The sequence below is a fragment of the Macrobrachium nipponense genome, chromosome 36 (genome assembly GCF_015104395.2).
Source record: "Macrobrachium nipponense isolate FS-2020 chromosome 36, ASM1510439v2, whole genome shotgun sequence".
Taxonomy (NCBI): Eukaryota; Metazoa; Arthropoda; class Malacostraca; order Decapoda; family Palaemonidae; genus Macrobrachium; species Macrobrachium nipponense.
In genome coordinates this window covers 10670259-10683725 of record NC_087220.1, presented here as the reverse complement: position 1 = coordinate 10683725, position 13467 = coordinate 10670259, and positions in this window count along the sequence as shown.

Here is a 13467-nt window from a genome sequence, read left to right as displayed (position 1 = left end):
GAAAATAACACAGACAGAAATGTATATACAGTTGCCCGCCCGTTTGTTTTGCATTGAAAAGCTTTTGCCTGATTCAGTCCAAACGTTTGGTCTTGGTGGAACAAATATCTTAGCTAAATGAATAAGATTTCATGACATTTCCTTCGTAAAATAGAAAGTTTAGCAATTCTGTTCTGAATATAATGGTATATTTGAAGCAGTCTACGTTCAATAAAAGTTTCTAACAAAAGGTCAGGTATTCGAACCACTATTTTCAGTATTTTTCAAATCATGGAATAATGCAAAAACGACATAAGGATATTGTGAAACCAACCTCTCGGTAATGAAACTAGTTTTATTTTTGATGTTTTTAAAGATTTGTAGTGTTCGAAATTCTTTCTAAGCGAAACCTTCTACTACGAAAAATGTATATTTTATAATGAAGAAAAGTATATTTGGAAAAAAGAAAATATTCTATATTACTGAGTTGGAAAAAGGTTTCCAAAGTTTAACTGAGGTAGGCTACAAGTTTGTTTTCACCTGTAGTGATGCCCTTAGAAAGAAATATTGTATATATAGAACCCATAGTTCATAGACATTTCCAACAATCAATAAATAATCATGAGCGAGAGAGAGAGAGAGAGAGAGAGAGAGAGAGAGAGAGAGAGAGAGAGAGAGACCCGCGACAATAATGATGAGGGTATAAACATAAATTCTGACTAATTCTGACTACAGATTAGAAAGATGTGCATTTGCTTACGTCTGAATATTTTGGATGCTTTTGATGTTGATACGAAACAATTTTATAATATTCATCTTTAGCTTTCCGAAAGCAGCCCCCTCAAGATTTTACATGGCGAAAAGTTTTCTTCGGGACCACTGCTCAGTGTCAGGGTGACCTGAATTATTAATCCCTGTTGATAGATCGATGTCTAGTTGTGGCAGTCCTGTCCCGTGTAGGATCTTTTGGTCAACTAAATATGTTCTTGAAGACATTCGGTGGATCTAACTCTCGAATTATCTTACTTCTTCTGACACATTCCATGTGAGTAAAGGTTTTATTTAATTGTCTCATATGTCAGTTATCATCCCTCTTGCATCACATACTCTACCTCTGGAGCCTTCTTGATGTAGAGACAAAGTTTCAAATTAGCTTTTCATAGGCATGAATATTTTACATGGTAGGATTAGAGCAACTCGGGACTTTCATTGTTTATTCTTTAGCAGAGTTGCGTTATTCAAGGAAGAGCAGTAGCTTCGTGGAGTATTCTTGTTTTCAGCTCACCCTTTTCTCCGTTGCAGGAAAACAAATCCTTTTATCTATTGAAGAGCGTCCCTTCTTCCAAGTGATCTGAACAGTAAGCGAAGATTCATGAAAGATTGCACTGGTAGTTCCTACCAGCTTCTAAAAGGCATTGGCCAAATATCTCAATGGTCTGAAGTCCAGGTACTTGACCTGATTTTGCTGCTAACTATGTTTGGATTAATAGCACTAATAGGTATTAGTTAAATGTATTTTCCACGTTCCTGGGTCAGGAATTTTTCATCTTAATTTTAAGCATAATATCCTAAAAACACATTTCCATTAATTAATTAGATCCACTGAATGGAAGATTTTAAGCTTTGTTTAGTCTTCATTTTCTTTATCTATAGTTCTCGTATTTGGAAGATCAGCAGAAAGGATTTCCATGGGATTCCATTTGCAAGATGGTCTGAGGAGTGGTTCATTTCTCTCGCTAAAATTTGACAACGCAAAATCGGTTTAAGGCAAAAGCGTTCCTGTCTTACACAAATTCTTTAACATGTTGGATTTAATGGTATTGTTCTGTATTTCTTATTTTTTTATTATGATGAAATAAAGAAAAATTAAGCAACATCAAAGAATTAAGACATAGATAAGCTATCAGTCTAATGATTTGAAAACTCACACTGTGTTGACAGCATTTTAAAAATCTTATGAATACATCGAACATCAGCACTGATGCAAAAAAACTGATTTAAGTTTTCCATGATTTTATTGCAGGCCCTAAAATAAACTGCCATTACGGTAGTCTCATATATCATTCCTTAAAACAAATATAATGATAATTCCATCTTCTTTCCCAAGGTCTTTCAAAATCCCCAAACATAAATATATCAAAAGTCTTACCAATGCATTACATGTAATGTTGATAGTATATGTTATACATATATGTTGTTCTTAGAATCAAAATATTCATGCTTATGGAAATTACATATGATTAATTACCAGAATTTCCTCTCAAACTGGAATTTCCAAAATTTCGTCTACTTTTTTATTTAAAGGAAATACGCAAAAAAGCCATATGGTAAACGGAAACTATCGACGAGATTGATTGCGTTTTGCCAGCGACTACTTGAGACCAATAGCCCCCCTTTTTACTCAGGACGGAGAGAGAGAGTTTCATACCAATATGCAATTAATATGAAACTTTTCCTGTTGGATGCTCCACTTCATTTCGGTAAAAGAAGTCAAGAGAACAAGCGTGACTTCAATAATGAGATTTTGCCTAATCTGCTGCTGGAAAAGAAGAGATATGAAATTGAAGTTTTAATCAGAATTCTTGTCTTTTAATATCAAACCTTCCCCTTCGATTAACCAAGGAAACTAAGATGAGACAAAATATGAAATCTTCGGCTCCTATGCAATTATATTCTAATTAAACCCAGATTCATCATCGCAAATGAAATAAAAACATTTAACAAGTCGATACATAATAATGTTTCACCAAGAAACAATCGGATTGCCTTCACTGAATTCAAATTACATTATTTCAAATTAATGTAGAACTTAGACCCAAGGTTGTAAAAGAAAACTTCGACAAAATAATATTTCTTAAAGCATACGTTTGGACTAGAAAGAATTTTATACAACAAACGAACCACAAAACATGGGAAATTCTTTGTTCCTCTATCTTTCTATCAAATGAAATCACGCCTTTCTATTATATATATATATATATATATCATATATATATATATAATATATATATATATATATATATATATATATATATTTATGGTAGCTTCTGTTCTTATAATCAAATATTGTATATATAAAAAGTGCAATGGAATTTTTAAATATGGAGTCTCAGAGAATATCAATTAATAGAGGAATCTATGACGGGTTGGTTCAACATATTTAACAAAATATTGGGTATTTATGCAGCTGACGATAAAAAAATGGTTCATTAACCATTGAAGTACATTTAATGAGCTCGCCATTTATGTTACAGGTCAAAAGACTCGGAATATGTTGGGAATTACAAATGAAAATTTTCGAAGTCTTAACAATAAATATATTTTTGTGAAAACGTTACATTTGTACGAAATCCCCTGGAATGCAGTTCCGCAGTCCAACGGTGTGTGGAAGATAGGACCTTTGAACTGAGAAGTTCATCTAATCTGGTTGCTCTCGGCAGGTAAAGGGGATCAGGGACCAATTGTCATTGTGAAAAATCTCTGTTGAAATACCAATGTTATGAAAAAATGACGAACAATAGTCCAAGTCATAACAGAAACCTACCTCCACGAACCATTCTATCTAAAAGAGATAAATCTCTGACAGAAGCAGAAACACACCGGAGAACAGTATTTCAGTAAAGGAAGTGCAAATCAAACAGGTTGCATTGATTTTATCATTGTTTAAACTATATGAGGCCTTATAAACAATATCTACTTGCATTAGATGTTTCTCGAAAGTTAGGTATGAGTCAAAAGTGACACCTTGAATAGGTAAAGTTTCAGCCTCGATCAGCAAATTTCCTTGCACCTGAAGGAAAGGCTGGGGTGGGTAATTTGTATATACTCGCATAAACGCACATACACACACTCGTATGTATATATATATATATATATATATATATATATATATATATATATATATATATATGTGTGTGTGTGTGTGTGTGTGTGTGTGTATGTGTGTGTGTGTGTGTGTGGGTGTACTTATGTGTATATAACAATGTAGTGAACGTAACTATAAATGGTTAAGAAATCGGCAATCGCGGAAGTAACTGTGCCAGTTAAAAATACGAATAATTGACTACCGAAATTACCATTTTACTAATGATAAACCTTGCTTCTATTTTCTTTCGCCTCAGTAAGTCTGTGCCTTTATTTTATTACTTTGCATTAAAAAAAGCAATTTCAATTAAAATTAAAACTACTATTGCAGCTAAGGTTGAAGTCGATCAGGAGAGTATAGCTACAGATAAAGTAAAATTCCATCCCTAACCGTGATGTCATGCAAGTTGTCAGGGGATTCTTTACGATGCAAACGTGGATGAACGATGTATGTTAATAATGACTTCGGGATGAAACAACGTGAATTTTGCCTCACACCAGAATAACACAAGACGAAGTAGGAAGGACAATTCATCAGAGTCCTGCGGTTGTGGAGGTTAATGTATTCTAGTCAAAAGGGATCAGTCAAGAACAAGCTACAAAAAAAAAAAAAAAAAAAAATGCTGATTTATAATATTTGGATTTATACCAACAACAAAACTTAATATAAAAAAACTAAGGGTACAAACCTTTATATAAATTGTTCCCTGAAGCCAAATGTAATGAAAGATATTGATGGATTGGAGGTCGTCAGCTGCTTTCTCTGTCGTCAGCTGTTTTGGGTGGAACTACTTACCTTGGCGGAGGGATTGGTGGCCCGAGCAGAGTTACGAGGCCTGCCCGACGATCTGCAGACTACTCATATTGATTTCAAGTTTTGATCGCATAAAGATTAAACGTAAAATTTTTGCTGTGAGGTTTTTCTCATAAACAATAAAGATTAAGTATAAATAGAAGTCTGCATTGCTTACGGTTAGAATTATTTGTAAAAGCAAATTCCAGTTTCCTTAAATGTACAAGCTATTCATAAGATTGCGTTACAAAGCTTTTTTTTTTTATTTTTTTTTTTTTTGTTTTTTTTTTTTTTAGCATGTTTCGAGGAAAAAATGTGAGAAGAGGAAAAAAACCAACTTGAAGAAAAGAAGGGAGGTCATGATAATCTAAGTGAGATAGTCATATTGAACTAGCACAATGTAGCTGTGACTCCAATGTCTGTTAAGCATTATTCTGCGATCATTTTCAATAGTTGTTGAGAGCCTGAAAGAAAGAGGAAGGAACCTTTCTTGGAAAGACTAAAGCATCACACAGGAAGAAAAAACCTTTGCTCTGATTCCTTCACGAGCAAAGGAGGATCAAATCATACTTGACTCCCATAATGTTCCAATATATGAGAATGCAATGAGATGAATATTCTTACTGAAAAATAATTAAAGAAAAATAGTTTTTAAATATATTGTTAGAAGTTATTTTTACTGAAGGAAATAAGTCAACCAAAGAACATAACATTAAGACAGTATTCATTAGTCACTTATGATTTTTATAAATATTCCAAAACAAAACAATAAAGGAAAGACGAGATCATACGAAGTACATGATTATTTGTCACTGATGACATAAAGACATTGCCATCCAAAAAATAAAAATTTTTTATCTATTTGAAGATATTTTTGTTTTTGAATCAATATTGCAGTGCGACATGAATCTTCAAATGCAGTCTTTGATTTTCTTTCTATCATACACTGAACTTGTAAAAGGAGTAAGTTATTATTCGTCCTTAGTAGATACAATATATGAAATAAGGAAGTAGTAGATTTTTCTGTTTTGTCGGAAACTAGGTTGAACATAAAGAATTACTGACTGTCCCCCACAAAACTTTTCAAAGGATAAGCGTTTTAGCTGTTGCGTAATGGTTAGTGATGGAGAATAAAAAAAAGTTTTAAAAGCACAGATAACGTCATAGCAAATATTTTCTAAGTTTAAAGCATCATCTTACTTCATTTCAACAGAAATTTATCTGTCATTATGTACAGAACTGAAGGACCTTACCTTCGGGAATTAGGCATCACTCTCCTTCCACATTGTGTTCTTAGCAGCATCAGCTATTTACATATCCACCCCACACTCCACTTTGTGTACAAGGACCGAAGAGAAACATACACATGGCAATGTCTAATTTCGATCATACAGTGTCTCAAAGATGATAGCATTAGTTTGAATTTACTGAAACCTTGAGTTGCATTAGTTTCCATAGTGTCGGAATCGGAACTTGCAAATATACTAGAAATTGTGTATTTATAACGAGTAGCTGGTGAATGGGAAAGTGATTGCAAGGGCTCAGGTGGGATATACTTTGGCTCACACTGCTCTCAGTGAATAGATAGTTTCAATTCCCCTGTTCCTAACTTAACGCTGCAGAGAACGGACATGATGACCAAGTCTTTCTGAAACAATACTCTACCAGTGGCTCCAGAGATCTCTGAAGCAGCGAGTCCATTTTACCTGACTGGAGTATTCATTATTGAAGGGAAAGTGATGTCTGTATAGACTGAACTCACAATCCTCCAAAGCCCCAGAAAAGAGTCGTTTATTCATATCTCACGAATGTCTTTCCAATCGTGAAAGTAATAGCAATATACCTTTAGATATCAAGGATTAAATTATAATTAACATCACCTAGGGAAGGTCACAAAGGGCAGTCGCTCAAAGTCTGTGCGAAAACATGTACCATAGTAACCTATTTCCGGAGTATTATTACTAATAAAATTACGAGAGGTTGATGCGTTACTTTACCTAAAAAAAAAAAAAAAAAAAAAAGCTTTGGTCCCAATGCCCTTTTACCCGAGTTACACTTGCTGATTTGTATTCCTGCTTTAATAATGATGGGTAGCCACAAACAAGTACATGATACTTGGGACTTTCGGGCCTTCTGTGCATTTTGTTTCAATCCTGTCTTTCACTATTCATGGAATTCTGTTTCAGTTTCAATGTTAAAAAAATTTTTCAGTTTTATAATTTTTCAGTTTTCATAATGCTGTATGAAACTCTTAAAAAGAAACCATGGAACTCTCAACCACGACGAGTTGGTAGCCTGTGCTGGTGGCACATATAGCAGTGCCGACGCACGAGCATGGCTAATTCTAACCTTAAATAAATTAAAAGCTACTGAGACTAATACGGGCTGCAATTTAGTATGTTCGATGATTGGAGGGTGGATGATCAACATACCAATTTGTAGCCCTCTAGTCTCAGTGATTTTCAAGATCTGAGGAAGAACTGACAGACAAAGAACCATCTCAATAGTTTTCCTTTACAGATAAACTAAAAACGGGATAAATTAAGTTTCAGTTTTAAGTATCTAAACAATCTTTGAATTCTTTATATAACTATTTATATGGAGATTTCAGAAGTAATAAGCTAATATTGATATTGCAATATGGGGAAAAGGATAATAGGGAAAGGTTTTATCGCCTTTTTATTTTACGAAAACTTTATTTAAAAATCAAAATCAGTTTTTGTAGTTTTTTTTTGGCTTCATGGAAGAAAACACTTTTCTTATAATTTTGGTAAAGTTTTCATCAGTTTCATGGTGTCACAAAATACTATAGACTGAAGAGTGTTTCATTTTATGTATGAAACAAGGCAATAACGGATGAAAACTGAATATTACTTTGTTGCCAGTCAGATTGTTCAATAAAGAACGACTTCCCCAATTGGAGCGCTCTGTGTATAATCCGAGTTAAGCCCTGAAGAGGTATAAAGCAACTGTGTTGCCGGAAAGTTCCTCGTTAGGACAGGTGCATAAATCACTGGTTTAAAGTTAGAGTTATCTGTCTCTCCTGACTTTGACACTGCGCTGCCTCCTAGAACGCTTGTTATTACTTTAGCATAGCTGCCAGGAAGGATTCAGGAGACTCTAAAGTCCTTTGGTTGTAAAAGTCATTGAATTTTTCTTTTTCCATAAGTCATAGTATAAAGTAGGTGACATTTAAAATAACTTATTTCGGATATGTGCCGACGTAAAGTCTTTTTATGACACAATTTTATGCACATAAATCCCTATTTTTCTTAAAGTATGTATGTATGTATGTATATGTATGTATGTATGTATGTATGTATGCATATCCTTGAATTCTTAACTCAAAAGTATAGAAACCTTCAATAAAGTTACTAAATTTTCACAGATCTTATTATTTATTATGACAAGAACCTTTTCTATTCTTTTTTTACTAACAATCTAATTAGATATAGATTGCTGCACCGTTCTCGCTACGAACGCTAATATTTGCTAACTTATTTTCTTATGTATTGCAGGTAATTCTATTATTTTGAACATATCCTTTTAAACAGTGTTTTGGTAGAGGGGGTTTCATATCGATTCTAATTACGAAACACGGAGGTCGACGGTGAATTTGTAAGGCCAGAATCGTTATAGCCTCACTGTTGGCCGACTGGATAACGTCACTGGCCGTTCCTGATTTCGTTCCCGTCCACTGGACGGTGGTTCAATCCCATGAGGGACGAAATTATTATCAACTAAAAATTCCCCTTCGGTGCATATATGAAAATATATCAATTCCGAGGTAGAGCGAATTGGATATTAAAGGACATTTGTAGCTCGAATGATCTATATGAATCACGGTGATGTGATAATTATTCATTACAAGGCTACGTTTGGTCAAAACGTTCTAATTGGCTTAACATGGTAGAGGGGGTTTCATATCGATTCTAATTACGAAAACACCGAGGTCGCGTGAATTTGTAAGGCCAGAATCGATATAAAACTTATAGCTCCCCTTGTTGGCCGATGGATAACGTCACTGGCCGTTCCTGATTTCGTTCCCGTCCACTGACGGTGTTCGGTCCCATGAGGCGGGACGAAATTATTATCAACTAAAAATTCCCCATTCGGTACATATATGAAAATATATCATTCCGAACCAGGTAGAGCGAATTAGATATTAAAGGAAACACCATTTGTAGCTCGAAATGAAATCTATATATATTATATATAAATATATATATATATAATATATATGTATATATAATATTGAGAGAGAGATGAGAGAGGAGAGAGAGAGATTGATAATATTCTTCATATCTATTTTCGAATCTGACAATTTGTAAGTACAGATACCTCTCTCCATTTCATCACGATACACTCATGTTATAAATATATATAAACACTAAAGGATTAAAATTAATGGTTTAACAAGCTATATTTCAAGTATAATGATTTAAACAAAAATAATCCGGCTTTTCCTAAGACATAAAATAAACATCATGGCAGATAATATGTCCAAAACCCAATTTTTTTTGTTTTTTTTTTTCCCAATGTATCAAGAATTGATAACTAATCAGTGTGACTCTAAAGCGCAATAATTGCTCCAAGTCATAAAAAATAGATATTCCGGGCTTTTTCCATCTTGCTGTTGAAAAGAAAGGCTTTTCTTGAAATATCTGCCTTCGTAGTGTGCAAGGATATCCCCCCCAAAAAAAGAAAAAAAAAAACAGTAAATGAGAGACTACGCGAAACAATAGGTTTCTCACGGTCGAAGAACCAACACATTACCCACCGCGTCTCAAGAGCATAAATCCACCATAATCTCAGTGTGAGTGTGCTTGTGCGTGCGTATGTGAGGTAAGTAGAGAGAGAGAGAGAGAGAGAGAGAGAGAGAGAGAGAGAGAGACGGAAGAGGGGATGAGTTATTTGTTCGTTTGTTCATTGAAAGAGAACAACTGGTTGCTACCTATCAAAACAAAACAAAAAATATAGATATATTATGTCCTACAGCATATCTTACAGCAAAACCGAATTGGGAAATATCATCTGGTATACAGATACGTGTCTTGTAGAACAGGACAAAGAAAATGAGTTTCAAAGCCGCCCAACCCGAAAAATAAAGTAGAGAATGAAAAGAGTTAATTTCAAACAAGAATGAGACGCCTTTCTAGAAAAAGAAAGAAGTGAAATTCGTATTTATTTTTTTCATTCGATGATTTAAAGAACGTTAACTGAGTGAGAAGCCGTGTAAGTATCAGGAAAATATTCCCGACAAATATCGATATAACTGATACGGGACTGTGCGAGAATACCATATATATATATATATATATATATATATATATATATATATATATATATATATATATATATATATATATATATATAAAACAATAATGAACACTTACGGGTAAGTTGAGAGGCAAGAAAAAAGGCTTTCAAAAGAGCTCTTGGTCTCTGCTGAAAGAAAAAAAAAAGACACCAATATTTGGTTTCTGCGATTAGGTTATGTAGGCTTTATAGTCGTACAACTTAGTAAATATGGGCGAACTCTCTAAATATTCCCAGTTTCTTTACCATCTGACTAATTACTATTTATTTCTGCAGCTTTCTTTTGCAAAGCGAGTCAGGTAATTGCAAAATCCCGACAGGTAACTCAGTTAACCCACTTTCAATGGCAAGGATCAGATCCCCTTGAGGAGCAGAGGCATTATGGTGACATCTAAGGACCTTTCTAGGCGTCTCAGGTGCCAAATTCCATATTCCTGGGCAGAAAATAAAACTCCGACCTTCAAATATTAACAAGAGTAGTAATGACAGGTACAGGGCAAGTGAACGAGCGGACATTAAGGGTCGCACAATAATTTTGAAGACAGTAAGTAATATTGCTGGAATATTTAGGTTAAGTGTCTGCTATAGAGAGAGAGAGAGAGAGAGAGAGAGAGAGAGAGAGAGAAGGCAGCATGTTGTGCAGTTAGGTATCCAGAAATCGTACAGGAAGTGTATTCTTCGCGCCATGAGCACACTCGATATTTGCAAATCTTGAATATTTATGCAATGACACTGCCAGGCTGAACCAGGAAATCGTTTTATCCTCTTTGTATATTTTCTCGACTTTTGAGAGACAATGTCATTTTATTCGTTTTGACGATAAGCGGCAGAAGCTTTCAGAGAAAAGACGTATTTATTTCCAGCACTACAAGCATACAAAACAATTGCATTAAAACGCACACACATGCACACACACACACACAGATAATATATATATATATATATATATATATATATATATATATATATATATATATATAAAGGAAATCGTTTGTAAATCTGAGAGTAAAGTGCCAATGCGTTATACTGTTTATTTTGACCACAACCATGAACAGAACTGATACAAAATAGGAAAGTGGATTGCTGCTTCTCCTGAAATGTCAACTTTACTCCTGAGATGTTTCACATTTATGTCTGGAATTAAGTAAACATGAGAGAAAATTACTTTTGGTTACTATAATTTTAAACTTTTTCAAAATTCTTTATTATAGCAGCTGCTATTTATCAACTAGGGACGAGAATAGTAAAAAATATCTGCAGATTTCACATATTTTAAGAAAATTCTGAATAATCCAAAGAAAAAATTGTGGATATCAGATTATCTGTAGATCTGGCATATCTGTAACAGCGTCCCAAAGACGCCATGCTTAAATTTTAGGGCGTACAGCGAAGTCAGCGGTAGTCATAAAAAATCACTTTGGTAAATTTGTATTTTAGTCCTGAGGACGTTACCGAAAGAGTGGGGAAACGGTCCGTCGACTAAATAAGTAAAAAGATAGAAACGTGAACAGGGTTGTTTCCATTTTCCCTAAGAACGTTGCTTGAAGACAGGAAGAAATATAGACTAAAGATTCTATAAAAGTACACAAGATACTCAACTCAATTTTTTCGTATAAGAGATTGTGTACCACGAAAGCCACCAAGCGGTTGTAATCTGAGGCCGTCATCAAGGACGAAGCAGTAACGAAACATGAAAATCAGGACCTACATCACGAATGTAAACACACAGCGTCGTCTGCAAAATATTTACCTTCGTTGTTCTTTATTTTTGGACTTTTATTAAAATAGATAGCAATGTCCATATCATTCAAATTGTCATAATAAATTACAGATAATAGAAATATGATTTTTATTTACATTTGTACTTTACGCATAACTTAAATATATACAGTGCTATAACGTAAAGTACTGTACATTATTGTAAAAATGTAGTATATAGGAATGATGTATTGCTTACAAATTCATATTATATATTTGCATTTGTTTTCAAATTGTATATATGTATATATATATATATATTATATAGACTATATATCTATATTATATCTATATATTATATAATATATGTAATATATATATATATATATCTATATATATAATATTTATATATGTATATAGATATATATATAACATATATAATATATATATATTATATATAGAATATATATATATATAAATTGTATATATATATATATATTATATATATATATTATATATATATATATATATATATGTATATATATATATATATATATTTTATATATATATATATATTAAGTTATATATATATATAAGATTATATAAAATATATACATATATATATATATATATATATATATATGCATATATTAAATATATATATATATATATATATATATATATAATATATAATATGATTATATATAATACCTATATCATATATATTATATATATATATTATATATATATATATATTATAGAATATATATATAGAGATATATATTAATATACATATATATATATAATAATATAATTTCACATAAATTTGCTGAAAAAAACATAGGGAAACAAAATAAATAAAAAACATGATTATTTGCTGAAAAATAGACAGTTTTACAGTTTATACTCTATCCTTTATATCCTTAATGTGCACAGGAAAATTAAAACAATAAAAGAGTTATGGAATAAGGAATAATATTACTTCACTTTGAATATGTGGTTTATAGATTTTTTACCACAAAATAACTAAAAGGAAAACATGAATCTATTACTAATTCATATTACCAAAAAGAGTGTAATATACCGACTTCTACATCTATGAAATCTGAAAAGATTGCCTTTAAAATTTGAAAGAAATAATAACCCACAACCGACATAAAAAAAAGAAAAAAAAAGCTTTTGTTATTTGCAACATCATGGGAATGAGAGAGAGAGAGAGAGAGAGAGAGAGAGTGAGAGAGAGAGAGAGAGAGAGGAACCTTCTGAGTTTCATATCACTGTTTTCTTACTAATTATTTGATTCCTTCTATTGCTAGGTTTGGAAAATTTCACTTTGTTTGTGTTTCACTAATTTCTTTATAACATGGATTTCCCTCAAGAGATGGGAAGTGTCCTTTCATCCACGGTCTTCTCGCTTCGCTTTCAGACTTCATCTTTTTTTATTCCTTCCTTTAATTCTGGACAGACCCGGAGGTTTCGTCCGTTTGTGTCACAATTCTTCACAGGAAAAACAATAGGATACTTTAAGTTACGTCAGTAGTTTGAAAAAAAAAAAAACTTTGACACTAGAATGTCGTTTAAGTTCTCTGAAGTTTTAATTTGTTATTTTTTTCTGTAACTTTTCTTTAGAGACTTTATCTTTTCTTTTTAAAACTAAGGAATATCATCCATAAGCTAAACGTTTCCAACGACTTTCATATCATCATCATCATCATCATCATCATCATCATCATCATCATCATCATCTTATTATTATTATTATTATTATTATTATTATTATTATTATTATTATTATTATTATCATCTTTTTTGAC